The sequence below is a fragment of the Anser brachyrhynchus genome, assembly GCF_964034855.1.
Source record: "Anser brachyrhynchus genome assembly, chromosome: 1".
Classification (NCBI taxonomy): Eukaryota; Metazoa; Chordata; class Aves; order Anseriformes; family Anatidae; genus Anser; species Anser brachyrhynchus.
The window spans coordinates 97,715,784-97,743,537 of record NC_137694.1 but is presented as its reverse complement, the minus strand read 5'-3'; the positions used below and the strand labels follow the sequence as shown (position 1 = coordinate 97,743,537).

General features: G+C 39.0%; 1 protein-coding gene across 11 annotated transcripts in view; it reads left to right on the top strand.

Annotated features, from left to right (window-relative positions):
- Positions 1-27,754, top strand: part of LOC308188313 (uncharacterized protein) — a 421,245-nt gene that overhangs the window by 172,875 nt on the left and 220,616 nt on the right. For 4 of the 11 annotated variants that reach the window (XR_013945384.1, XR_013945385.1, XR_013945392.1 and 1 more), the window contains exon 6: positions 13,853-13,924. The exons of 4 other annotated variants lie outside the window; for them this stretch is intronic. The gene's annotated coding sequence lies outside the window, so the exon portion shown is untranslated. Of the gene's footprint in view, positions 1-13,852; positions 13,925-14,416; positions 18,309-27,679; position 27,754 lie in introns of those variants that run through there. 3 more of the 11 variants (XR_013945391.1, XR_013945395.1, XR_013945396.1) reach the window with 3 other exon arrangements.

Below are 27,754 nucleotides of genomic sequence, written 5' to 3'. Positions count from 1 at the left end.
TGTTCATTGGAATTGATGGTTACAGAGCCATAATACATTAATTCAAGTCCTCAGCAAACAGTGGCTTAGTATCCACCCCAAGCCTCCCACGGCTTCCTGTTGTGAAGACCTAGCTTCCTGATGTTGTTTTTTTCCCTTTTCTGCTCCTGAGATATCCCTAATCTCTTCTGAGCACCAGTCCCCGTTTTTCAGTTTGCAGCAAATAACTTTTTCAGTGCATACCTGTGGAGCTCATTCATAACCTATCATTTTGATAGCAATAGTTTAACCTGGTGTGAAAATACATCTACTGTCCTGATACACAGAAAGAAAGAAAATAAATGCACCCTCTGGAAAGGGACAATACAATCTTTAAATTAGTGGCAACCACCCCTTGTGGTATCCCTGGTGATATGTTTTAAAGTTTGGGGTCTTTTTTTCTTTTTGTTTTCCTTTTTTTTTTTTAGCATGTTCACCTGTTTGCATCAACTACTGATACTTTTATCTTAGGCTTTTTTTTCTTTTAGAAAACTTACAGCTTTTTTTTTTTTTTTAAATATCCATTCCTCCAATTCAGCTTTTAAAGATTTTTTTTTTTTTGTTTTAAAATAAACGAAAGCAACTCTTACATAAGATTAGCTCAAGTGAGCTGCTGCCAGGAGGTAATTTCTTTGTAAGCAGGCTTCTATTTCACATGGGGTAACCACTGTGGACTGCAACAACTCTGGGTAACAGCGTGCACTCAGGATGCACACAAGGGTTGTCCTGCCACCAGGGCCAGTCAGCTCACCCAAACTGACCTGGGAGCTAGCACTTGTGCCCTTCAGCATGTCCTGGGTGCCCTGCCACTAGGGATGGAGGAGGGAGTTGGAGGGGCTGCGAGTGTTGGTCAGAGGGAAGCACGAAAGTGCATGGGAGGGAGAAGTGGGGGAGGGCAGTCATAGCCGGGGATGTTGTGGCTGGGAGAGGGGGAGAAATTAAAACCAAATCCAAAGGACACCAAGCCTCGCTGCTGCTGTTGCTCACGGGATGATTTGTTTAATTCAGATACCCTCTGGTCTGTCACCAGATCCAGAGGTATTTTAACCATGAAGCATTGCTTTGAGGTTAAAGACTGCAACTGAAGGGGAAAAGACATAAGTTCTGTTCTTTAGATAATAGGTGTGAACTTGACAAACTGATTATAACATCTGTGTCTCATATTCTTTCTCTCTGAGAGAAGAATAAAAATACATGTGCGCTGCAGAGGGGAGCTGAGATGCTTCATCCATTTGGAAATTATTTTTCTCCTTCAGGAGACGGATGCTTTACCTTTTTCCATGAAAAGTTGTAAATGTTTCAGAAACAATTAATGAAGCTTCCTGACATCCTCTTGGGTGAGGAAATATGATTGCTGTGGGAAAACTGAGGCAAAAATCTGTCATGTGAATATTTTATTTTAATAGTTAATGAACAGGGAAAAAGAAAGTATTACTATAAAACACATGAGCAAGATTGTGGAAAACTTTGGCAGAGAAAGGTACTGAGATAAATTCTGTCTTGATTGACACCTCTTGAAGGTCAAAGTATCCAACCAGTCTATGAGGCAGGATTAAATTTGGCTCATGGTGTATATATGATCAGAAGACTTGCCTCTTAGTGTACTTAATTTCAGAATACACATACTGCATAAAGCAGGCTTGTAGAGTAGAAGTAAATACTTTGGAAGTGACTACATAAAAGATAAGTTTTCTTTGGTTTCACATCAGTAATAATACCATTATTTTTTACACAAAAACCTCAAATTGTTTTGTGATCAATACTTAATCCCCTGGTAGCATGCCTCTTCAGGAGATCTCAAAAGACCTTGATCAAAATACACCACAACACTTCAGGGTGTTTGTGTTGTGTACAACTGGCATTTCCTATTCAGGAATTTGGAAATAGACACAGAGAAATAGAGTAAGCCACACACCAAATGAAGTGGCAATTGAGGAAGAAAAACCAGATGCCCTGACCTTTTCCTCTCTAAGTCAGAAGATCCATAGTCCTTGGAAGCATGCACATCTGTTTATAACTCAGTCTGATTTTTGTTGTTGCAATGATGTGTGATACTTCAGATGATCCAGTTGTTTTGACTCCCTCATCCCAAGAGCCAACTCATCAAATCAGTAATCGTAGGTAGTGTCACTTGTCTGCTAGGGCAAGCCTGCCTTTCTTCACTTCTAGTAGATTTTATACTGAACAAAAACCAAGTAACATTTTAAACTGTATTTACATAATGATACTGGCAGATTGTATTGTATAGATATGTATGTATGAGTATACGTTGAACACTTAACTCTAATGCCTGTGGCTTTCTCCAATTAACCTTCTTTATATCTTTATACCTTTATATCATTTCGGTATGAAACTGCATCTGTAAGTCAAGCATGTTATAACAGAAAAGAGAAGCTTCAGCTGGTAGGAAATGAAAAATACATGGTGAGAAAAGACAGGACCACCCATAAACATCATGTATACGCTGTCATTAAATGATTATTTTAGATTTGTTTGTTTGATTTTAGCGTAAGCTTTTCAAAAGCCAGCAATGACTTTATTTTATGTCTGCTGAAGTCAATGTGGGGTGTACCATGCACTTAAGGTGAATTATACCAGTATTGAATATTGTGAAAATCTCACCCCTAAATAAAAGCAGGTTCATGTGTAGGAAAATGAACAAAAATAAAATTAAACAAAAAAACCCACCCCAACAACCGAATAACTCACCCACCTTCACTTTTGTATTCTTGAATCAGGTTTGGGAAGACAATGTACAGAAATGGGCATTATTTCTTATTCAAGGAGAGATAGTGCTTTCCAGCACACTGTCCTCATTTCAAAATTGCTGTGTTTTCAATTGTCTTGCAGCATAGCTTGTCTGTGCATCCATTGGGTTTTGTCTCTGGCCTTTTAAAATCCATAAACTTGTGAAGTATACTAGACAAGAATCCTTTGCTCTTGCCTATGCCATTCCTAGCTTGTAACACAAATAGAAATATAAAGCTAATTTTGTGAGGTTCTCCTGGGAGAGGAAGGTATGTGAGGAGAACACTGTCTAGCCTTCTGAGGTCAGAAATCTCAGACTGGTTTCTTGGGTTAATTCCTCAGCAGTGTCACGAGGTTTGGACTGCTTCAGTCCCTCTCCCTGGGCCATGCTTTCCAATTCTGAAGTCATCTAGATGCTGTACGTGGCAGCATGTTAAACGGCCGCTATTTTCTCTGTCACTAAGAATCTGAATGGTCTCTTATTTTGTAGAAGTGGAATTCACTTCCTAGTGATGTTAGTGGCAGAAATATGTCAGCTGTCCACTTCTGTTAGCATCGTGATGGATTCTGGGTTCCCCAATAACGGTATCAAAAGGAGGCTGGGGATGGAGAGATCTGGCTACCAACAGGTCTTTACTCGTAAGAAATAGGCATTTGCATTCTTTGTATCCCCGAGTTGTAAATCAGGAGGGAGAATCATCATTCTGAATGCCATGCTTATTCTCAGCATGATGTGTGTGGTGAAGAAAGCACTGAAAGAAAGCATTAAGGCTAGGATAACATCAAAGAAAATGCTTCAATTTTTATTCTCCCTTCCATGGCGGATTAATTAAAACAGAATGAAACACCAGCTAACTTGAAAATAAAATCAAATGTGTGTATGTAGACTATGGCAGTTTATTCTAAAAATCAAAGTAAATTCTTCCCTCCCTCAAACCACAGCTTTAACAACATAATCCTCTACCTTGCTTTCTTTGACGTACCTTCTCAAATACACTGGCCAGCCCATATGGTTGCTTTGAGATTTTTGCCGTGCTGTGTCACTTGCTTGGCTTTCAGAGCTGTAACAGGTAACTCTGCTGGACCTAGCATCCACTGATAATACATTGTGCTTGGCATGTGATATGAAGGGATGTTACTTCATTGCACCAACCCTCTCCCTACACTTTGAAATAAAAAGTTCAAACAGGGTTCCCACTGAGTGTTCAACGTGCATAGTGGTGGTAACTATAGGAAAATGGGAAGCAGAAGCTTTTCAGGCAGAAGGAGTCTGAGGAGACAACCACAGTCTATGCCCTCATTTGAATTAGGAGTTGCATGGCACAGGATCGTTTACATCCAAAAAAAGTGTGACTAATCCTTCGCCTTCCTCATTCCTTTATTTTAAAATGACTATACCCTGTATGACACTACCCATGCAAACATTGCTGCTGAATACAGTCCTGAGCACCACCAAACCACTCCTACAGTCCAGATGGGGTTTTCTTCTGCCTTAGGATACACCAAGACAGTAACAACATGAAATTCTATTCAGCTGGAGCTATTTGTGAAAACAAGAATTCTAGAAAGTAACTAGATGAGTTCTCAAGTAGCAGTCAAGGTAAAATGTGTGTGCATAAAATATTTTTTAAGACTCAAATCGCAAGTATGCAATATGGAAGCCAGTTGTAATCAACAGCTTGCTTTTCATATGTTCAGTGAGGAAATGTTTTGTTGTTTTTCTAGCTTTATGGCAAGGTGGGCTACTGTTTGAAGCATGTTTTGTGCTGGTGACTTCTCTAGTCAGGCAAGTTAGTGATTCTGTGTGGTTTTTGTTAGCTGGAAACAGTGGTACTGATTTCTGCCATAAATAGCTCATGAAAATTGTTGATATACTGGGGGACCAGTACGCATTGATCTGAGTAGTACATCTGTCTGAATAAGTGTATAAGTATTTGGTACATTGCTAGTAACACCTTTGTGAGCTTTACTCCTTTTCTTTCCCAAAGAAAGTGTGCATGCATACAAATAAAACTAAATTTGTCTTTTATTTCAGTACCTGAATATGGAGACAGAGTAGAGACATGCAGTTGTACAGTTGTAAATTTGTACTAAATATGTCCTCCATTATTTGTGGCAAAATTAGTTTTTAGACCATACTGATTAGAACAAGACACACAGTTATTACTGAGGATATCAACCATAGGAAAGAAACACTCTTAGCTTTATACCACATATCCCATTCTTTTGTCAGCTTACATTATAAATAAATAACAAAGCAATTTGACACATGCCCATTGATTAAAAATAAAAGTTGTCAGAGTGAGAGGAGAAAGACAAAAATATGAATTATTAATAACAATATTAAGCAATGCAAAAAAGATGCTTAACATGCAGGAAAGTCCCTGAAAAGTCACTTCGTGAAGGGGAAAGAAAGGACAGCCACAAAGACCTTTCCTCCACTACTTTGTGGCCAATTCTTTGCTACTTGGTGTAGTAACTTGACCCTTGGAGGTCAGGGTGACCATATGAGAAAGAAAGGTGATTCTGTTTAATTTTATATAATCTTGTTTACCTCTTCTCTGGTATTTCTAACATGCACACCCAGCAAGCACGTATACATCATGTAGGGAGTGGAGTAAATTTAAATCGATCACATTGTTGTGATTAGGTTGGCCATTTTATGTTTCTGAGCAATCTTCTTGCCTGTGGGGTTTGAACAACTGATTGACAATGCTGACACTTCCATGGCAGAAACTAGGCTAATTTATACTCTTTCTAATTTAGGATACCACATGTACCTGTGATTTAGTAAGCAGATATTAAAGCATGCAAAAATATTGTTATTGCTAGTAGTAGTCTGTGGTCTGTGTTCTGTGTACTGTGTGATGCTCCAGTTGGTATAACAAACAGTACCCCACTAGCTGGAATAATTATGCATTTCTTTTCCCACCTTCTGTTGCTTATTTTGGTTGCAACTATTTAAATGCTTTCATTTATCAGGCCAGTTTGAATGGCTGTTGGGTATATTGACCATCCTGGCAATACTTAATTTTCCATCTGTGAAGATCAGATTTCTTTTTTCACTGAAGAGGGAAGGAGGAAAAAGAATACTTGTAACGAGCAAGAGAGGCAACTGCACAACTTCCATGAAAACCACAGAATCACATTTAGCGACAGTCCTGCTTGCTGAAGAATGCCCTTGCTCTACAGCAGATAACGGTGTGTGCTATCACAATGGAAAAGCTAATCAGAAAGTTTTCCTGGTAGGATAGCACTAAAAGTCCTGTTGTGGTTAAAATGATGGTGTCTGTAGTGGGACATCGAACATTAGACTTCCTCATGGCCAGTCTGATTTTTGTATTACTTGTAGCTGAAGAGCTGACATCATCTAAAGAAAATGACTGCAGGAGCAGTAAAGCTCCAACCTTATGCTTATGATGTTAATGTTTTGAATTAACAAAGTGTTAATGAATTCACAACGTGATCTCCCAGTTATTGTGCTTTAATTCTGGAAATCTCCATTTTAAACATCTTTAGCTCAAGTAAGGGCTAAGCACTTGTAGCTTTTATGGATTTCATTAACTGTCAGATGCTCAGAGCTTCTGAAAACCAGCTCAAATGATCTTCTCTCCAGCGTTAGTAGCATATGGTGCAGGTACCTCCATCTTATCTCCTCATTTCAACTACAGTTGTAGTTGGGTGGAGAATAGTAGGTACTTAGAGGTGTGATTCGCCCTATCACAATGAAAGGCTTATGAAATACTCTCATGTAAGGGCTCACTTCTGTTCATAGATTACAAAGAAAGTCTGGATGAAGATGGTAAACTGTTAAAAATTGTCAACTGAAATTCTTCTGTATGGTGCCTTGAGTTGAATAACTGAAATTAGGGAGTTGTCCTAGAAATGTTAGTCTTAGCTTTTTTGGTTCTGTATGTAAAATGGGGGCACTATGCTCCTTTGCAGTTTGTGAGACCACCATGGAGACATAGAAATGTTTGGGCTGGAAATGACCATAAAGATCATCCAGTTCCAACCCCCCTGCCATGGGCAGGGACAACTCTCTCTAGATCAGGTTGCTCAAAGCCCCATTCAACCTGGCCTTAAACAGTTCTGGGGATGGGGCATGCACAACTTCTCTGGGCAACCCGTGTCAGTGCCTCACCACTCTTACAGCGAAGAATTTATTCCCAATATCTAATCTAAATCCACCCTCTTTTAGTTTAGAATTATTACTCCTTGTCCTATCGCTACACACCCTGACAAAGAGTCCTTCCTCATTTTTTTCTGTAGGCCCTCTTTAGCACTGGAAGGCCGCTATAATGTCTCCCTGGAGCCTTTCCTTTTCCAGGCCTAAGAACACTTAACTCCCTCAGCCTCTCTTCACAGGAGAGAGGTGCTCCAGCCCTCTGATATCCTTGTGGCACTTCTCTGGACTTGTTCTAATAGGTCCATGTCCTTCTTGTGCTGGGGGCCCCAGAGCTGAGCACGGTACTCCATGGGGTCTCACAAGAGCAGAGTAAAGAGGGAGAATCACCTCCCTCGATCTGCTGGCCACACTTCTGTTGATGCAGCCCAGGATACAGTTGGTTTTCTGGGCTGCAGGTGCATGTTGCCAGCTCACGTTGAGCTTTTCATCCACCATCACCCTCAGGTCCTTATCAGAGCTGCTCTCAATCCGTTCTCCACCCAGCCTGTGTACGTGCTTGGGATTGCCTTGTCCCAGGTGCAGGACCTTGCACTTAGCTTCATGAGGTTCTCACAGGCCCGCCACTCAAGGTCCCTCTGGATGGCGTCCCTTCCCTCCAGCGTGTTGACCACACCACACAGCTTGGTGTTGTCTGCAAACCTGCTTGAGGGTGCACTCAATCCCACAGTCCATGTCAAAGACAAAGATAGTAAAGATACTGGTAAGGTGGACATTTCTTACCTGGTACGCAGTTATAATAATGAGACTTCTATTAGCTCCTAAATGGTTAGCATTTGCATTTTATGAGCTCTTTCTACTTTTACATATAGTATGAGTAAAGATTAGCACTGAGTGGTTGCGTCAGTTGTTTCAGCATGGGTACTGTATACTATTGATAAATTGGCTGTACGTGAAATTATTGTTTTCTTTTAAATATTAATTGATGTAGCCCAACTCCCCTTAGTACTTATAATCTGCTAGATCTGATCCTCGGGGTTTTGGTGAACATAAATTTGCACATTAAAAGACTGAATTTAAAATAATGTCATTTGTTTGAAAAAAATACACAAACCAGTAGTTGCTTAGCAGAGCCCAAGCACAGAACAAACTGAATGGTTTCTGTGGCAGGACTGAGGCGACAGAGAATGAAACAGCTGTCCTTTCTCACATGTACCCAGAACTATAGCTAAAGTAGATAAAGACATGTAAAGAGATACTAGCATATTATGCTGGTCTCTGTTGGGACTTGAAGGCAATCATTTCATAAATCATTTTAGTCTACTGGCACCATATTTAGCCTTATTCTAAAATCTTGTACAAATTTCTGCAAGGAAATCTTTAGACATTTGAAGAATTTTGTCCTCTGAAAAGGAGTTTCTAAAGAAAATGAGTAGGCTTTAAAATTAAGCAAAGAGGGTTAAGAGAACCTTTGATAGGGAATTTTAAGAATCTGGGAGAAAGCACTTTAATAATACTGTTATAGTACTTTTCATCAGTCTTACTACACCCATGTGCAGTATTTCAGCTCTGTAAACTGAAGCATATTTATGTTAAATGATTTGCCAAATATCCTATCATGGGTAAGTGGCAAGCTGGAAATGGAACCCAGGAGTCCTAATTCGATTTCTTGTAGATTTCAAAGACAGTATTCAAAGTCTCTGAAAGAAAAACACTCAAGAATTCAACGGTAACAGTCTGCATGAGGAGTCTCCCATTTCAATAAATGTGTGGTTATGATATGTCTGTACTTCACTGACCAAGGTCCCTGAGGTTGCTTTCAATCCAAACCCATGTCTCCTTTGTGGGTGCACATTACACTACCAAATCTTTCAGTGCTCTGAACCAAAAGTCTTGTTCTTAATGGACATACTGGGGAAAATACAGCCAACTAAAAACACCACCACTGCCAGTGAAAAAAGCAAGTATGGGTGAAATAAAATCTGTAGAGTCATAAGAATATAAACTGCAGCTTGAAAGCTTCAATCAGTGCTGGGCTTCCTTTTTTTAAAGAAGTGAAACAGAGACAGCAGATGATATTATTTACCTTAAAACCCTAGTCTAACAGTATTTGCAATCTCTGTGAGATCTTGAATAAATGCAGATATGTCTCTGTATTTTTAAATCCATATTTTGAAATTTGACGACACCCTGGATGAGCTTTACAGAGAGGTACTTCTGGTTTCTTTTGATAGAAGTCTCTTCGTATCAGCTAGTCTCCCCAGTAGCTTTTGCAGTACGTGAAGACAGAAGGTGAGAACAAGAGCAAACAATACCATTTTACGGAATCTGGGCAAACATTTGAAATCAGTGGGTTAAGTGCATTGGCTGCTGTAAAAGGCTTGCATAGACTCAGGATCTAGTCCAGAAAATCCAATCTCATGGTCTTGAAAGGACAATTCAAGAGACGGGGAATGCAGTCCAACACAATTTGTGCAGTCAGGCTTTTTGTTTGTGAATTTCTGTCAGGATTGAGCTCAATGTTTTTATAAAATATAAAACTGATGTTCTTCCTTAGAATTCCAGTTTATGCCAGAGTCAAAAGAAATTTTGTGTGTTACAGCAAGTTTACTTTGCAGAGATAGTGTGAATTTCCTGAGCCAAGACATGGAGGACATAAAAGGGAGTTTTGTGAGCAGAGTTTTTCATTAATATCTAATTTTATGTTTGTTTGGCCAGAAATTGAAGGAATTTTATATTCTTACGTTGGTGCTGAGAATAAGAAGGTTTGAAAGCAATGAATAGATGGAAAGCTACAGCTTAATACACGTGCACTAACTGTCTGTACAGTAAATGGCCACTTCAGTTGCTTAAACATAGGTTCTTGGTACAATTTGAGATGTGTTACGACACAACTCCTGGCTTACAGCTGCTTTTCTCAAAAGACAAGTATTTCAGAAGTGGTAAGTCGTATCTGCTAGATGTGTCCAGATGTGTTGAAGTCCTAGGGCTTCTATGATGGCACTTGAAAGCTATGCTTAAGCAAATGATTTAAACTAAAAATCAAACTTTGCACACTTGTAACCACATTTGGCACGCGATTTATTGATCATATTCCTAATATGCAATAGTTCAGGAGAAATCATTTTCCTAGCAGTTATTAGAATTAAGTATCATAAAAAGAATGGAGGTCAGATGTAGACCAGTTAATTTCACTAATGATTAACTGGTTACACTGTTGATCCTCTGGCATTTTAGATCAGCACCTAAGTCAGGATTTTTACCTATAAATGCTCATTCTATGGGTACTATATACAGTGGGTGTGATGGATAGTTAAGCATACAGTTTAACCATTAGTATATCTGACACAGCATAAAAGCCCCTCAGCACTTTTGCTGAGTGGTGTAAATACGACTTGACTTCCCAGGTTGCTATGCATTTGTGCCTACTAGTCACTGAAAAAAAAATTACTAGAAGTTGAATTGTTGTATTGTAACTTCAGTGTTAATTGCAATACATATCAAGCAAAAGTTAAAAAACAAACAACAACAAAAAAAACCACATGAATTTATGTCCATGTTACTGAAATCTGTGTAGGAAGAGAGGATCTATTAAATATCTGCAATTTATTAAATTCTCCAGTACAAAGGTAAAGCATATATTATCTGATGTTACCCAAAGGGATATACCATATGTTTTAAATAACTGGATTATAATTTTAGGTACTGCACAATGTATATTGATCTTGTCCTATTTTACAGATGTCATGAATGACATTGTTTCTTTTTAGCTATTAATATAAGGCTATTTATGATGTCAGGGACCAACTATAATTTGACATGATTTGTTTGGTTACCTGAGCCCTTTTTTTTGAAGACATTATCCTTACTAAAAGTAACACAGTGAAGTATGAATCTTTTTCTTCCATTTCCTGCACTCTTCTTCAACTATTTTCTATCATGAAAACAAGAATAATGTCTTTTACAAATTCTCTTCTTGGCCCTTATTCCAGCAAAGCTCCCACTGACTTCCGTAAGTATTTTACCTAAGTAGAGACCAAATCAAGAGTTAGTGAGGTACTTCAGGATTTTATGCTCTATTTACAGGAACTTGAAAGGACAGATTTCTTTGGTGGTGAAACCTGAGGAGCTCTTGAATATTGCCCAACACTGTTTTAACCTTTTTCCAGCAAGCAGTCTATAGATTCTTTTGGCAGAAACCTGTATTTTGTTGATGTTCAAGTCTGGTTTAACTTCATGAAACTTCACTTAGAATCAGATTTGGAGAATTGAAGTTACCAAGATCAGTTTTTTTGTTTTTTTTTTTCTCTAGTCTGTTAATGTTCCATGCTGTACAGTTTTATCTGCTGCCTTTAAGCATAGCATAGGTGAAAGAGATTCTAAATCTGTCTAATGATAATGCAGTGGAATGAGATACCATAACCCTGGCAAAGTTGGTGTTCATTTAAGAAACTATAATTTGTGCTTTTTTTCAATTATTTGTAATTCTTCCAATTTTATTTGTTCTGCCTTGATAAAGGCAAAGTTTATGGTATCTGCTTACTCTGAGAAATTTCTTCTGATTGTACACAGTATTCAGTGAATTGGGGGAAGAACTGTCAGTCAGTTTTATGACTTGGTGATTTGTTTTCTGGCCAAGACTTGGGACAGGCAATAGGAAGGCTGAGGTTCACATCCCCAGATATCGTCCAAGATCATTGTGTAGGCTCTGGCCAGCTATTTCTGATGCAGAGGTGGTAGTAACATTGATTAATTCACGATCACAAAGTGCTTTGGGCTCCTGGGATAAAAAGCAGAATAGAAGTGCAAAGTGTTATTAATGGAAAGTATGCTTGACATGCTTAGTATACTACGTTAAATATCATTTAAGGATGGGTACATTATGAGAGTGTGAGTGACTCAGCTGAAAGTAATTATGGTTGTCTTCAATTGAGAAAAACAGATTCTTAATCAGTGCATCACAGTTACAACCCTTGTGGTAACTTCCTGGTTAGGTTTCTGAATCGATTTAGTTCATCTAAGTAACATATGGCCTAGGAACCAAGATACTGACAGCATCTTCTGTGTTTGGGGAACATTTGCACTTACTTTTGGTAATGATGTCTGGGAATTTCTCTTCCTGTCCTAGCTGGATTTACCAAGCTTTCACCTGTGATATAATTTCAAAGAGTATCATACTTCAAAGCATGCATTTTTCCCTTTTCCTGGTGATTGGTAGAAGAAATTTGTAGTTCTCTGAAATATGAGAACTTATTTAGAGTTCCTTCTCTCTAGGGTAGGAACTCTAAAATACAACATGGTTGTATTTACACTGGGACAAATTTTGCTCTCGTTTATATTAATATGAGATTTGCCACTGTGTCCCCAAAGCTGGGATTCAGAATTTTAGGGTCTGTTCCTGTGTAGTGGGAAGCACTTGCTGATGGAGCACTCTTTGTGAAAACATGGGTATGTTACAATACCAGCTTTTCTCTAGAGCTACTTAAAACTACAAGGCTCTTCTTGTGGAATTTCAGTGCTTATGCATGAGGTGAGAACCAGAGGGATGTGTACACCTAGATTAATATTTTACTTTACTGGCGATAGTTGCGGTTTTACTGGAAGTGTCATAATATCTCATGCTTTCCTTGAAGATTCAACTCTTGAAGTAAACAGATAATGTCCAGATCTTCAGTTTTTGTTTGTAAAATGTTTCTAGTCCTCATGATTGGAGGAAAGACACTCGATCATGATCAAAACATCATACAGAAATTCAGAAATGAGGAAAAAAAAAATAAAACCTGGTACTTATTAGATTGTTAGTATTTTTAAAAGACATTAGAATTTTCAGGGGAAAACAGTGAAAGACAAGAAGGGAGCAGTATGAAATTAGGATCGGCAGTATTCATTTGCATTTTGTTTTCAATTTGGTCTGAGGAATAGTTTAGTGGTCTGAACACTAGCTTTGAAATCCCTGGGCAAGTTGAGTACGTGTCTACAGTATCAGCAGCAGGACTGGGAACAAAATTTGTACCTTCACACCTCTACAAAGAACAAGTACAGCAGTGGGATTTTATTATATATTTTGCTAGCCATTTAAACAAAGATTGCCGAAACTATCTTCTGTCTGTGCATATGTCCATTCATAGAAGTATTTGTGTTACTTATCTGTGTTTTTATTAGTTGACCAAGAAGTGCACTATTCAATGTTCATTTATGTGATGTTTCTGCCTGTTTGCTTGGCTACATTTTCTCTTCTCTCCACACTCACAAGTGTTCGGGCAATGAAAGTACTTGTTAAATTTCCAAGGTATTCTGTGATATTCTGCTGCTTTAACTCCTTAAATTAAGTTGGTATTCATTAATAAAAGGTATGTATTCATTCAGACACTAGTTATTAGGATTGGTATAAGAATTACTGGGTGAAATTCTATGTTCTTTATTGTACGGGAATTGGGCTGCAGGATTACTGAGGGTCTTCTATGGCTTTGAGAGCTGTGAAATAGCTTTCAAGATTTAAAATGAATAGTTATGAATCATTTGTTGTTTTTTTTTTCTCTCTGTAAATTCCATTACAAAAATAACAATAACAATAAAACTGCAAATAAAATAGTTTGTTTGCCTAGGGAATTGTTTAGTTTGTTATTTGGATTGCAGTACCGCCCCAGTTCCCAAACAGAATTAGGGTCTGTTTGTAGTAAATGTTTGTGCAGAAATTAAGAGATTGCCCCTGCTTTAGGTCTTTGTAATCTACATCGGAGATTCATACAAATGAGAGGAGACGTCGCTATAGCCAAAATGTCAAAGGACATTTTGGAGATTATCCTTTTGTAGAGATGGGCCAAGCAATTCCTAGTCAGATTTGAATCATGCAGACTGTGGTAGGCACAGTACCTGTTCTGTGGAAGAAACAAAACAGAGTAAAGCAAGACTTTCTTTTTTCTTCTTTCTCTGTCTTTTTTTTTTGTTTGTTTTTGGAAGGCGGAAGATCTCAAAGAACTCTCTTGAAAAAATTGACTTCCAGAGAAAATACTTCTGATTTTCAGCTAACAGGTTTGCCATTTTCAAAAAAAATATATATAAAAAATAATAAAAATCTTAACACGGTCCTTAAAAGCATTCTTCTTCAACAGCTGCAAATATATATTTTTTTTAATTGAACCTTTCACCAGTATATATTTTTTAATCAGCATTTGTTGGGGGAAAAAGTTGGAACCTAGTAATAGTGCCTGTGACTCACTGGTTTCTGTGACTACTGTGGCTTGAGAACTTGTTGAAATGAACATAAAATGTATATGACTTTCTAAGAGCAAATGCCAATTCACTCTCCACACACTTTTGCAAGCTGTTGGGATTTTTACTGGGGTATTCCCACTAGGTCTAACCAGAAACAGCATTCTCTGCAAGAGATTTTAGGTAGAGAGTATCTCCAGAATTTGAAGTCAGATCCTAACTGTTTTGCTGATGTGAGGGAGAAGTAGTGTTGTTGTTTCTTTCTCTTCCATTTGCTTTTTTCTGTTTCCTGAACGTAATGCCTACTTCCAGGAGAAAGGAAGAAGAGATATCCCCTACTTTTCCCTGCCTTGCTTCCACCTGTAGATAATCTTCTCCAGTGAATAAATCAGGGCATGTGCCAGGAGTGCTGTTTCCCCAGCCAGCAACATAAGGAAACTGTCTAGCTGTACACTGCAAGATTTCCCAGCTCTGTGTTTACAAAACTTGTGAGGAGAAGCAGGAGCTTTGGAAACTTTTTTTTTTTTTTAAAAAAAAACCATCAGCTGGCACTTGATGTTAGGAATTTTACATAATGCTGACACAAAAGCAAAATCTTAAGTCTGTATTTTCATCCAGTGAATCTTAGGAGCTCCTTGAAAGCTTGAAACTTGATTTGCTAGATCTCTTGAGCAGTTAAAAAGCTATTGCCTTTTAAATTTGAATTGTTCTGTTTCCCAAGATCAGGTGGACTTTTTGGATCCTGAAGAATAAAAGTGAAGCTACAGAGAAAATTTAGAGTCAGACCTAGAGTTTCAGTGCAGTTTAGGGTGGGGGGAATTACATGTTAAGAGGTCTTAAATAAAAATCTTCATACTGCCAAAGAAAGACACAGAACACTGTAATATTTAAATCAATCTGAATGTCCTCCAGCTAAAAATAAAATAAAGGAAAATAGTGCAACTTGGTGAATGCATCTTGACCTCATGCTATTTTTACAAGTCAGACAGATGTGCCGCCACCGATAAGCTGGTACCCAGGACTAGCTATCAAATCAGAAATCTGTGGACTCACTCTTCAAATCCCAGCACTAATCGCAATGATAAAGAGCTACCTTTCGATTAATCCTGCCCTGGACTTTAGACGAAAGATACTGCAGTTTAATTACTGAGTGAAATCCACTTTGTCTGATCTGCCAGTCTGCACTGTAATGTCATAATATAATCAGCTTCACCCCTGTCTGAAGCTCCAGGGCTGTGAAGTCCAAGGACTTGTTTGATTGGAAGAAATAAAACGATGTTCAAACAACCACCAGCCTCAGTGCTGTAATTACCAAAATCTTGTTTGCATCTGTCTGTCATTTTTGCCATTGGTTTTTTTATGACACTAAGAGGCAAGGAGAGATTGTGGTGGATAAGAACAGAGACCTGACAGGTGACAAATAAGATGTGGGAGGGTTCACTTGTAGAAAATAATCACTGTAAAATATTCAGGCTAATTAAACTGGGTCTCTTTCTTACATATTTCCCATCGGCTTCAGTGACACATGCCAGTTCAAGCAAAGCCAGCCATCGGTACTGTCATCTCATAATTAAAACCTGTAACTGATCTGGGAGTGTCTCCAGCAGAGGTTCCAGTGAGGGGACAGAATCATGCAAGTGAGAGAGAAATGTATTTTTACCCATGTGAGAGCTGCCGCGGGGCTGCCACTGTGTGAAACGTTCCCTCCCTTCCTCCCTCACCAGGAGATACTAGCCGTGACTTGGAGGGACTATTCCTTCAGACAAAGGAGGCGGCCACGGCTTACTGATACAAATCACTTAATGAGTCCTGCACAGGCGTAGGGCTCAGCTCCCACAGCTCTGTGGGAACTCGTAACGAGTCCCACTGGAAGCAAAGGGAGGATTTAGGGTGCTCCTGCTCTGTCGGTGTCAGGCCTTCATTCTCCCTGACCTCCTTTATGAAGAGTGACACCAGGGAGTGTCGGTAGCAATTTCTTTTTCAGTATACCATGGAGAGCTTTATTCTCAAGAAGTTCGTTACCTGCTCCAGCACTGTTTCACAGTGCATACAGTATACCAGTTGGGTAGCAGTGATGTCCTGTTACCTCTGACCTCAGCTGAAGGTGGATCGTTAACAGGAGGTGAGAAGATCCAAATTTTCTAACACATGCTTGATTTGGATACTTCTCTGGCCATGCCAGGGAAGTTGTGATAGTGTACAGAAAGAAGAATAGCTGACAAAGCCCTCAAAAGTAGTTTTCTCTCAATTTATTGCGAAGACATAGGTGCTAATGACCGGAAGAGGAAACACAGCTTTTATCTATCTGCAGCTTTTAGGGAGGACACTACATCCTGTGCAGATGAGATGAAGTCTGGTTGATTTTGCTAGAGTCTTTAGAATGCTTAAGCTTTCTTCCCCTACCTATCCCCCAAATTCGGATTTATCTCATCATTCTTATTGTTCCATGTTCTCTGCTTTCCTCTTTGCGTCTTTTCTGTCTTGACTGTTTCCAGCCAGATCTTCCTTTTCTCACGTGATGTATTCCGTGCAACCCACACCATTTGATTTGCACTTAGGATTCTCTGTTCCACCCTTCTAGCGTGCAGATCTTGTACTTTCACTCTTCTCCCAACTCCTTTCCCCTGAAAACACTTGCAATTTCCATCTCTATCCATCTGTTTTCATAGAGTGAGCTGGTAGACTATCAGGGCAAATCACAACCACAGTTTGATTACGGTCCCTTGCTGCACCCTCATCAAAGGGTTGCTGTGTTCAGCACCTATGACTAAAGAGGCCAAGCACAGGGTAAGATGAATACTCTCAAGGTATCCTGGAGTTACAGCCTGTGGGTAGATTTCTGTGCAAAGACCAATTCTCCTCTGTATTGCAAAATCAGAGCAATGTCTTAGGGCAGAGACTGGGGATGAGGAAGAATATCAGACAGCAGTTGTTAGCAGTATGTCTCTCTGTCTTAAACTTGCAATACATTTACTTTCTTCCTCTTCCTTTTGTACCCTGTAGCTGACAGCAGTGCCTAGCATTGCCTGTCAGCAGGGATGGCATGCAGGGTGTTTTGCAATGGAAATCTGGCTTTAAACCTAACTGGGTTTGTCACTAGTGTTTTAACTTCTGAATAGTATTTAAACATTGCAGACTGCAGACTCAGTTCCAGCAGGATCTATCCAGAGGAGGCTGTCTAGAGAATCATCTCTGAACCAGCTTTGACCAGCAGCAGTAGCCCTAGCGCTTTATTTGTACAGTACTTTTGCCCTCAGTCTAATCCTTTGCTTTAGAAACAGAAATGTCAGAAGGAAGATGTGCACAGCTTCTCTTAAATCCCAAGAGAGTATTTTTCAGCATGAAGGAATCCATCTAGTTACGTGGCCTTGCTAAAACCATCCCGCTGCACTGATGATCTTGCTTCCCTGGGGAAAAATGCCAGGGGAACCTGAACAATAGTTTTATGGCCAGTTACTACAGAAATGATTTCTTTTCTAAATAAGAGGATAATGGAGGGCATAGGGTAGTGTATAATGTCACTTACTAATAAAGGAAGAAATTAGGCTATATTGATCAGAATAAATTGTGATTCTCTACAACAGGAGAAGGATATATGCAGGTGGAGTGTAGGCTTGGCGTGGCGAATGCCTTATTTACATTATCCAGTGACATGAAGTACCCACTTTTGTAAAGACCTCAGTTCGCATTCAGGTGTTCAGTATGCTTACAAACATGAAGGTGTGTTATTCTTAGTGTATTGTCTATCATCTACTTTGATGTGTGAAGTTTTGTGTCCATGACACCATACTGCAGCCTGGTTACGACTCCTGGGCTTCCTGCATAGAAATGACCGAGGTTATGAGGGTCATATGGTAGCTTACAACTACATTATTGGGACCACCATAGACACTTTTGTCAGAAGGCCTGTCTCAAAGTGTTCTTGCTGTATACATTGTTTTAGCCTCTTATCTCCTCTGAGAAATGATTTTCTCTCTCTGTGATACTTGTAGGTGTTAGTTGTCTTACAATAGATACCATGACATCTAAGAAACCATGCTGTTACTAGCTCTAGTACTGTGTGAACTAATGATTTTTTTAACATAGGTGAAAAATTAGGAAAAAAGTAGGTAATGAAATGAAAGAGTACAAAGTGTTATCACATATTCCGAGGCCTCACATGGCATAAACAGAATTTGTTGAAAGTAGGGTGATATTTATAAATGGCAGGAGCAATTCCACCCAAATGTGTGAATCAAATCCAACTCATGGAGAACCAGGGGCAAGAGCTTAATCTCAAGGCTGCTCCTTGGATGTGCAAGTTACTGGGAAATGACTCACTTTCTAATTGAAAATTGCATCATGTTCCTGTATTAGTTTTAGAGCTGGTAAGAATGCTATTGACAAGGTATCACCTCATCATAGTATTCTCTTTTCTCTTTAGCAGACTTTGAAGAGAATTTTTTGGTCATTTTTGGTGACAGAGATTGAAAACCTCAGGTTTTTAGGACTGAAGGCATTCGGCCACCTAATTGTTTTTTAGCATGCTAGAAACCTATTTTTTCTGTCCCCATGAAGAATCCAAAACTCTCATCCACTGGCCAGCTCTAATTAAAATGACCCCCTCTCCAGCAACAAGCCTGATGGCACTTCACTGTCCTTTTCGTCAAAGCATGTCACTTTGTGCAGCAGGGAGAGGTGTTGCTCTGAGAACCCCAGGAAGGAGAAGGAAGCACATCCTCTGCTAAGCAAACAGGAGGTGGAGCACACCTTGCAACAGCATAGGTCGGCTCCTCATCCAGGCACTAACGAGTGCCCTGCTGATAACACAGGGCCATCAGCCAGGTTGCTTTGGGATTCACTAGAAAGCTTATCAATATTTGCACTGCTTTTGGCCATGCTTGCCCCACTTTTTAAATGAAGGCTAAAGAGATGTTGAATTTAAGCCCCCGAGATTCTGCAAGAGCCAGAAGAGAGTTAATAGTTGTGGTCTCTGGTCCTTCCAATGCTGCTAATAATATCTTAAGGGCAGAAGGCAACTGCTAATTGTGATGTAACTTGAATGATTTCATCACCCTACTCCTCTCACCCGGTTGGGACATTCATCAGCTCTTCCTGGTCACTGCTGACCTGGGATGCCAGCAATCTGGCAATCCTGAAAAGCAACTTAGCCAACCTGGAGGTGATTTATCCGCTCTGGTCTGTTTCTGCAAATGTTTTCCTTATCCGATTATATGTAAAGTGCATTCATGCTTATGATCGTGTGAAGACTTTTGATTTTGTTTTGCTTTTATATATATATATATATTCACATATTTAAACTATCATCATGTCAAGGGTGAGGAAAAAAATCATTTAACACCTTGTTGCCAGTCCCCTAAGCTACACATTTTTCTCAAAGCCTACTGCTCTAGTAAATGATAAAATACCCTTTTTGGGAATTTTATCAGCAGTAGAATCTTTTTCCCCTTTAGCATAAAAAGTAGTTGAGAAACCAGGGGGGCAGCTTACATGACTGTCAGAGCCTGTATTGAATTCATCCACAGGTCTAAAGAGATCAAAATTGTTTGAATTGACCCTTTCTGTTGCCAGTGTAAAGAGAAATCCTTTAAGCTTTTTGCTTTCTTGTCATGTACAGTCTCCCTTTGTCAGTTCACATCCAAGGTCCCCGTTTTCATTTTTCTTAGGGATAGCAGGAGCTCTCGCAATATCTGTCTTTATCATGTCTGTGGTGAGGGAGCAAGAGACTGAGTGTGAGGGTGTGGGGAGAAAGGGTGAAATACACGAGGTATCTGACCCTTGCGTACCTCACGCTGTCTCTGAGAACCGCAACCTTATCAAAAATCACAGCTGTGGCTTCTGTGGCAAAGGATGACAACAAAAGCAACTTTGCCAACAACAATTATTATTCAGATTTTAGACCTCTGCTTTAAAACAAATGCATTTGGAGCAGAGATGTGGAAAGGAGGAGAAACACAAGTGTTGCTTATTGGGGGCCCTGCAGACAGAAAATTATTGTGTTTCTAACGCTATTGATTTTTTGCAGCAGCTGATATTTCAATCTGGGTGCAGCATGTCTGAGAGTCTACGCACACTGTCAAGAAGAAATATGATAGTGTCTTAAAAGATTAATAATATCGCTGGTCCTCAGGAGGCCTGTCTTAATTCACTGGCCTGTTCCTTGGCATGTACTGTAATTTATCTAGTCTGATTTGAATAGCAAATGGCAATCGGCTGCCATTAGGGAAATAGGCATCAGTCTTATTGATCCAGGATGGGCTGGATTTTATTTAAGGAGAGCTGCAAAATGTTATTAACTTCCGGATGAGAGGCTGGAGGTGGAGAATTTTTTGCACTGTTCCAAGGGGGGAAATAGCACTGAATCTGAAAAGTCCTGAAATAGATAGGAAGGGGTCTGAGAGGATCGAGGGGGCATGGGAGGAGGGGTTCAACTGCTACCAGTTTGTTTCCAAAGACAGCCATTATTTCCAGCACAAATGTTTTGTTTTCTGGGCTCTCTGTAAGATTATGTCAATGTGGTACTGAGTTGTCTTTAGGTGAGAAGGCAGAAGGTACTTTACATTTGGGGAGAAGAAAGCGTGGTGGTTGATCTTCAGCACTGATTGAGTTGACTCTTTAATGGGCTGCATGAATTGTTTGTTTTCAAGTCCCCCCTCACTGTGCTTAATAGGAGCTATACCATTAATCTCCAGACATCAAGGGAAACACGTACTCCTTGCTGGTGATCGGCTTCATGTGTGTTTGGAACTGCCACCAGCATTTCCCGAGGAGGGTGGCTGATGTGGCTGGAAGGGAGATAATGCCGGAGTTGTTGTAAAGGTCCTCTCTTGGTTTCCTGTTCATACCAGGTCTCATCAGAAGTCACAGTGAGGGATAAAAAACAGTCTTTGGATAACCTTTAGGTGCTGCAAATCCTTCAGGTGTTTTTTTCCCCACTGGATAATATTGTTAAATTTCACAATAGAGCCATGGATGTGAGGAAAATAGAACTGGTGCAATTTCAGTCTCTACTAACTGAGGAAATAAATCATTTGGTATTATTGGGAGTCTGGAAACTCATGCCTGAAAATGAAGCATAAAGAAGTAAAATCACACTGAATACCTTGGGAAACTTACAGTCTCGTGGCATATCACTGTGGAATAACCTCCCCAGGGAAGTGGAGAAAGCCCAGCTATTTGGCATGCTTTAAAGTTAGACTAAATCGAACATCAGAAAAAATATTGTAAGGAATACCCCAGCTCAGGTGGGAGGATGGAGGACATGATTAAATACCGTAGGTCTTTCCAACTTTAATCGCTGTGATTCTTTGATACATCACATTCTCCCAGCAGGAACTGCTAGAAAGAAAGATCCAGGAGTGCTGTCTATTAAAAAGCTTATAGATACCTCAGTTCCAGCAGGAGACACTGTAAGGAACAGCAGAGGAGGGTTGTATATAGAGGACTTCAAAGCTGCCTTCCAGTCCCCGTCTCGCTGGGAAGCCAGTGCTTTAGGGAGCAGCACAGGAATGGGAGCTCCCCAGCCCTTCCTGTGCCAGGTTTTCCACAGGAGGCACTGGGAGGACTGGGCAGGGATTGCTTTTTGAGGAGGTGGGAAGTACGTAATGGAGAAAGGGACTGGGGAAGGGAGGGTCCCCACAGCTGGTCAGCATTAGCTTTTGCCTTTGAGAAGCTTCTTGAGGCTTACAAGACAATCTCACAGCTTTTTCCAACAGCAGTCACGATAAGGAGAAAAAGGTGTGGGAACGTTTAGGAGAAGTAGCGTCTCGTTTCTTGCATTTCTTTTGCACTGAAATATGGGCATAGACAATAAAGTGCTACAGGAAATGGCCAAGCACAAAAGCAATAAAACAAATTGAAACTGACTTTTTTTTTTTTGAGCAGCAGTAATTGCTATACATTGTGATGTTTGCATAAGAAATTAGTTAATGTGTAGGAGAATGACATGTGATACATTTTATTTGCCTGATGACTGTAGTCTCTGAGTGAATGACTTATTAAGGTTAATAAAAAAAATTTGCTTGTGACTTGTAATAATCCAATTGCTAGAATTTAACATCCCCTTATGCATAGTTGCCTAAAGGGGGGAAACTAAATTACATATACGTTCTAATGACCGACTGGCTATGCTTTTATTTATTTCTTAATAGCGGTTTGAGAACAAACAATGTGTTCTAAATTGTTGGTCTGTCTGTCTTTCTGCCTGCCTGGGCAGGAACGTTATGGCTTTCTTAATTCTCCTGTGTGATTTATCATCCCCAATTCATTGTTTTGCATAACTCTGCTCAAAATGAAGAAATGTCATTATTTTGCAGTGAAAAAGTTGTCATTTGCATAATGCCTGCCATTAATTATTGTGAGACTAATGCAGTTGTTGATATTTTTAGGGCACAGTGGTACATCCTGCACCTTGTATAATGTCATTCTGAAAACATTGGTAGTTAATAGGTGCCACAACACTGCACAAATGCAAGAAAGGAGGAGGAGAAGAAGAGGAAGGGCACATAATGGAACAGGCTGTGATCTTTACTTAGATTTTTCTTTTCCTGAAGTACATGGTGAGAGACAACTGTAAACAGAAGCAAGAGATAGGAAGCTGTGACACTAAAGAGAATGAGGGAATGAAGAAACAGAAACGTTCCCTTCTGCATATGTTAGTCAAGGTGGACCTAACTAAAACTCTCTCATGCTGATGATCCCTGGAATTTGAGAAAACTTACGGTGGTATTTAATGACTGTTATCCCATAGCTGGCAGTCTTCCCCCTTGAAGTCTTTTGTGTTTTGTTTTTTTTTTAGTGGCTTATTTGTTTTTACTTTGGAGTTTTTTTATAATTTCATTTCAAATATATAAAGTGAAAGCCCCTGCATATACATAACAAATATTTTGTAATGTCCTTAGAGTCTATGAGGGGAGAGCAAAACAAACAGATCTGACCCCTATTAAGAATTTAATAAATCTAGTTACTGAAGTATAGTTCCTGATCTCATCTTTGCAGCTGTTCACTGCTATTTGAAAGTCTCTTGATTCAAGCCACCAGTGGTTGAAAAAAAATATCCTTGTCAAGTTAGGCTTGCACATTGCCAGAGGAAAACAGCTTTTTCATTACTTTTCATTGCAAAAGTAGTTGATTTGGCCCACAGATATTGGAAATGGGGAGACAGAAGAGCAGTCTTCTATAGATCTGTAAATTGAGAACATGGAATGAATTTTCCACTTCCTTTTCTAAGGACTTCCATTGCTCCCTAAGTAATTAAGAGAGCATGTTCTCTGAATAACATGTGCACGATAACTACAGTAACTATTAATAGTCAAGTGGAACAAATATAAGGGTCTCAGGTTGGCAGAGGCTTTCTCTCCTACATGTCTTGTCCAACTAGTACTGCAAATGCAGGATTGCTTGAATGCAATAGCCGTTCGTCTACCCCTTTTCTTTTTTCGTCCTTACTAAGAAAATATTGGTGAGTGGTGTCTGAGGCTGTGGTAGTGGTTGAATGTTAATGGAGAGAAATTAGTTCAGAAGGCCATAAAACATCAACAGAAACTATGGCTTTTGGTATATTTAGTAGTAAATAAGAAGCCTTGCATCCTCTTGCCATTCTACACAATTACTAGGTCATCTTTGTTTGCTGACATATCTTAAAATGCCCGAAAGAGAAAACATGGCAGTTTACTCTTCAGATACTGCGATTCACTGCCTCCAGAGGGATGTTGTTTCTTCTCCTGTTTTCTGCCATTAGAATTAAAACAACAACAAAGAAAATTAAACCACAAAAGTTCAAATAATGCTTAAGAGTCTAACTGAAACCCACAAAGGGCAGGAAATTCATCTCCAAAGATTGCCAGTCTGTCCTCAGCTCACCCTATTGTCACAGACAACTGAAAGTTGTTCCTACAGTGGGTGATCTTACAGACCACAAATGCTGCAATACGTAGACGCAATAGGAAACACAATAGAAGAACAGAGACTGAGCTTTACTCTTGGTTTCTTGGCTTTGTTAGGTGTGAGACAGACTTCTCACGTACATTAGGGTAATTTTTTGTGTGTTTTTATGTTCTTTGAGCACAAGTGCAGTGTATAAAGAATATTCCACAAAGTTGTAATTCATAGTTACGAACTACATCACAACCATAAATTGCAATCTTTGATATTACAGAAATACTCTATGTGTCAGTTATTGATATCTTATACCCATACCACTACCCCTTCTTGAGACTTTTTAGAAAAATATAGAATACCTCGTGTTGGCAAGAATCCTAGAGAATGCAAATCAGGAGGAGAAATTTCTGCAAAAGATTATAAGAACTAAGTGCCAAAACTTTGTCCCTCATCATACTGATAATTTGAGTATCTCCAAAGGCTTTGCAAATCTCAGAGCAATTAATCCTTAGAGCAGCTTTTTTCCAATTGAAAGAATTAGATATATGGTGTGATCAGAAGGGGGTTCCTGTCCCTGCTATCCCATCGCTGTTGGAGAACTTTTATGCCATGGGTGAGCTGCAGGTCTGCTGGAAGAGCATGAATCCTCAGAGTGCTCCTCCTGTAGGATAAATTTAGGAGATTCTTGGCACCCGTTAGAATGAAAAGATCTAAGTTGTCTTCCTGTCTTTGATAGAGACTTCCTGTGTGGTCACAAAAAAAGTCACATAATTTCTTTCATAATTTTCTTCAATGAGGAATTATAATCATTCCAGACATCTGAAGGTACATAGTAAGGATTAATTCATGAAGATTGTTGAGATATTCAGGCACTATACTGATGAGTACCACAGGAAAGCCAGAAACAAAAAGCCATCTTATTTCATGCAAGACTTGGATGCAACTCAGTAAACAAGGCTTGGGGCCACACACTGAACAGAGAGGATAAAAAAAGAATATTTGAATTAGTCTCATTCCCTGGATGCTATCCATTATACAGAACACAAAATATACAATCATAACATGGAAGATTGTATTGTGACACTACAGTTGTTGTGACAGACTTCATTTTGATATTTTCCTACTTTTGAGTGCTTTGCTTTGTGGCCTTAGTGTTTTTACTTATTTTTTAAAAGACATCTTTGGGTGTATCATGGACAGTAGACTATCTCCAGCTCCCACAGATATCACTCCATCATTGTGAATGTTGAACACCCATTTGAACCAAAGAGGGTATCACTGGTAACAAAATGAGATAGATGGTTTTCATCTCAGGAATGAACACTGCCACCTAGAATCCAAGCCAGCAAGGAAGAGCTGCTGTATCCGTATCACAAGTCTGAAAGAATGTCTTGTTCCTCAGACATTGCTCTTCCTGTTTCACTCTTAAGTCTTTGTCCTTAAAAGAGAGTTTAACTATAGTTGTACCTGGTAAGGATATTAATCAATATCTAGTAGGTTGACAGCGCAATAGTAAATCATCAGTTGTGGCCATAATCCATTCGCTCCATAAATTCATTTTAAAGCCAGAATCTCTGTGATCTACATGTTAGCTATGTCGGAGCTTAGCCGCTGATATGTGTCAGATTGGTTCATTCTGCTGCTTAGAAAGTGGCAGAGGAGCCTTCCTATTTCTTAGTGCAGGGTAATGTTTTCTGCTTTCAGATCCTTGTGTTTAATTGACCTGGTAGACCTTTCTGTTGAGATTTTGTCCAATTGCTTTTTGAAACCGTTTTTACTTTTGGCATTGAAAACATCCTGTGCCAGTGAATTCCACAGTTTAATTACATATTGTGTGAAAAAGTGCTTCCTTTTGTTTGCCTTAAACCTAGTACTTGATAACTTCTTTGGATGTTTCCTAGAAATATGTAATAAGAAATATGGAACAGTTATTAGCAGTTCACCTTGTTCTTGTTTGTTATGATTTTATAAAACTCTTTTCTATTTTCCTCAATAATTTATTTTCCAGGGCAAAGAACCCAACTCTTTTTCATCTGTCCTTGCACAGAAGATTCTTCCATACATTTTTGCACTTTTCCATGCCTGTTTAGTTTGCTTATATCCTGTTTTGCACTGGGAGCTCAAGCTTACGTATAGTATCCAGTATATGAGTCTACTGTGGATTTATTAGAGGGCCATAATTATGTTTTTAGTTTTATTTTCTATTTCTTTCTTAATAATCCAGACTTTTTTTTTTTTTTAACCTTTATGATCAGTGCTGAGTATTGAGCTGGTGCTTTCATAGGTATATCCACAAGGATTCCCTACTCTTTTTTCCTACGTAGTAACAGCTCATCTAGATCCTATTGTATGAATGTGAGGTCATTTTTCTATGAATATTGCTGTGTGTTATAATGGTTAAAATTCATTTTTCTCTTAATTGTGTAGTATCTCAGTTTTACCAGGTCTTTTTTTTGGAACATTTCAGTTTTAGCTTTTGTTGTGCTATATTTTTTTGGTAAGAAGTGCAAATTTTGTTGCGTCACTAGTCTTCTTTCCCTAGCCATTTATGAAAATGTTGAACAGCATAAGTCTTCCTGCAAATTCTTATGGGACTCTGGTAGTAATCATCTTCCATTGTAAAAGCCGAATGTTTATTCCTCCCATTTATTGTGCATCTTTGAGACAGTTATTAATCTGAGAGGCTCTTTTCTCTTATGTCATGATAACTTACTTTCTTTTAGAGTCTTTGGTGAGGTTTTTCAATTTTACTATTTTTTTTAGCAACTAGTACTACTTGAGTCTCTTCCACATATGCCTGTTCACTCCTCCTGGGAACTCTGTAAACTTGCAAAACAAGACTTCCTTCTACAAAAAGCTCATGTTGTATCTTCTCTGTTTTATCTGCCCAAGTGTCACTTGTTATTTATTATATTTTTCTACCAGTCTCTATGTTGTAGATTATAGACTGATCTACATGGGTCTTCCTAAAGCCCTTTTTCCTTTTTTAATATTGCCAGTAAGTCGCTTTCTATTATTTTGTTCTGCACTAATATTCTTTTGTTGCACTGATTATGTGCAAGAGTTATTAGTAAAGTTCTTTCATGTCTGATTTTCTTTAGAACTGTTAGATTAGAACCATTTTTTTTTTGCATTGCATATTTTCTCAGACTTTTATAAACTTCTCCATAGGGAACACAAATACAATGAATTAATTTTGGATTTTTGTTCTGTGAACACTTTTTTCACCTCATCTGTTGGCCTTACAGATTCTGTGTAGAGTATTTGGAAAAGTTATTTATGGCTTTAGAAAGTTTTTCTTCAACATTTTTATGGGCGTGCTTTATTCTACATACTCAAAAAAAAATCTTCTGCATTAAATATGGCTTTCTCTTTTCAGATGGTAGCTTTTTACTTCTAGTAAAGATGCTCATAAAAAAATCCTGTTAGAGATTTTCTTTTTTCACAGGTGCTTATGTATTTGTTTTGTGAATTCAGAGTAATGACTAGATATGCGTTACTGTAGGACAACTTTAAAAGTTCCTGCATCCAGCGATATATCAAGCTTCTCCCCTGAGAATTTTGCCCCCTTGCAAAGGATTTTCATCTAAAGTGGCAATTGAATTATGACAGTTTACAATCTAGCATATTCAGGTAAATCAGAATGGCTTCTGGATTTCTGTAGTACCTTAGGCTGTAATTTTCTGTGCCTGCCAGACAAACTGCTGAGATGTTTCTCAAAATGATTGAGGTGGACGACTGGGGGTCAAGATTATTACAGCCACTCTAAGG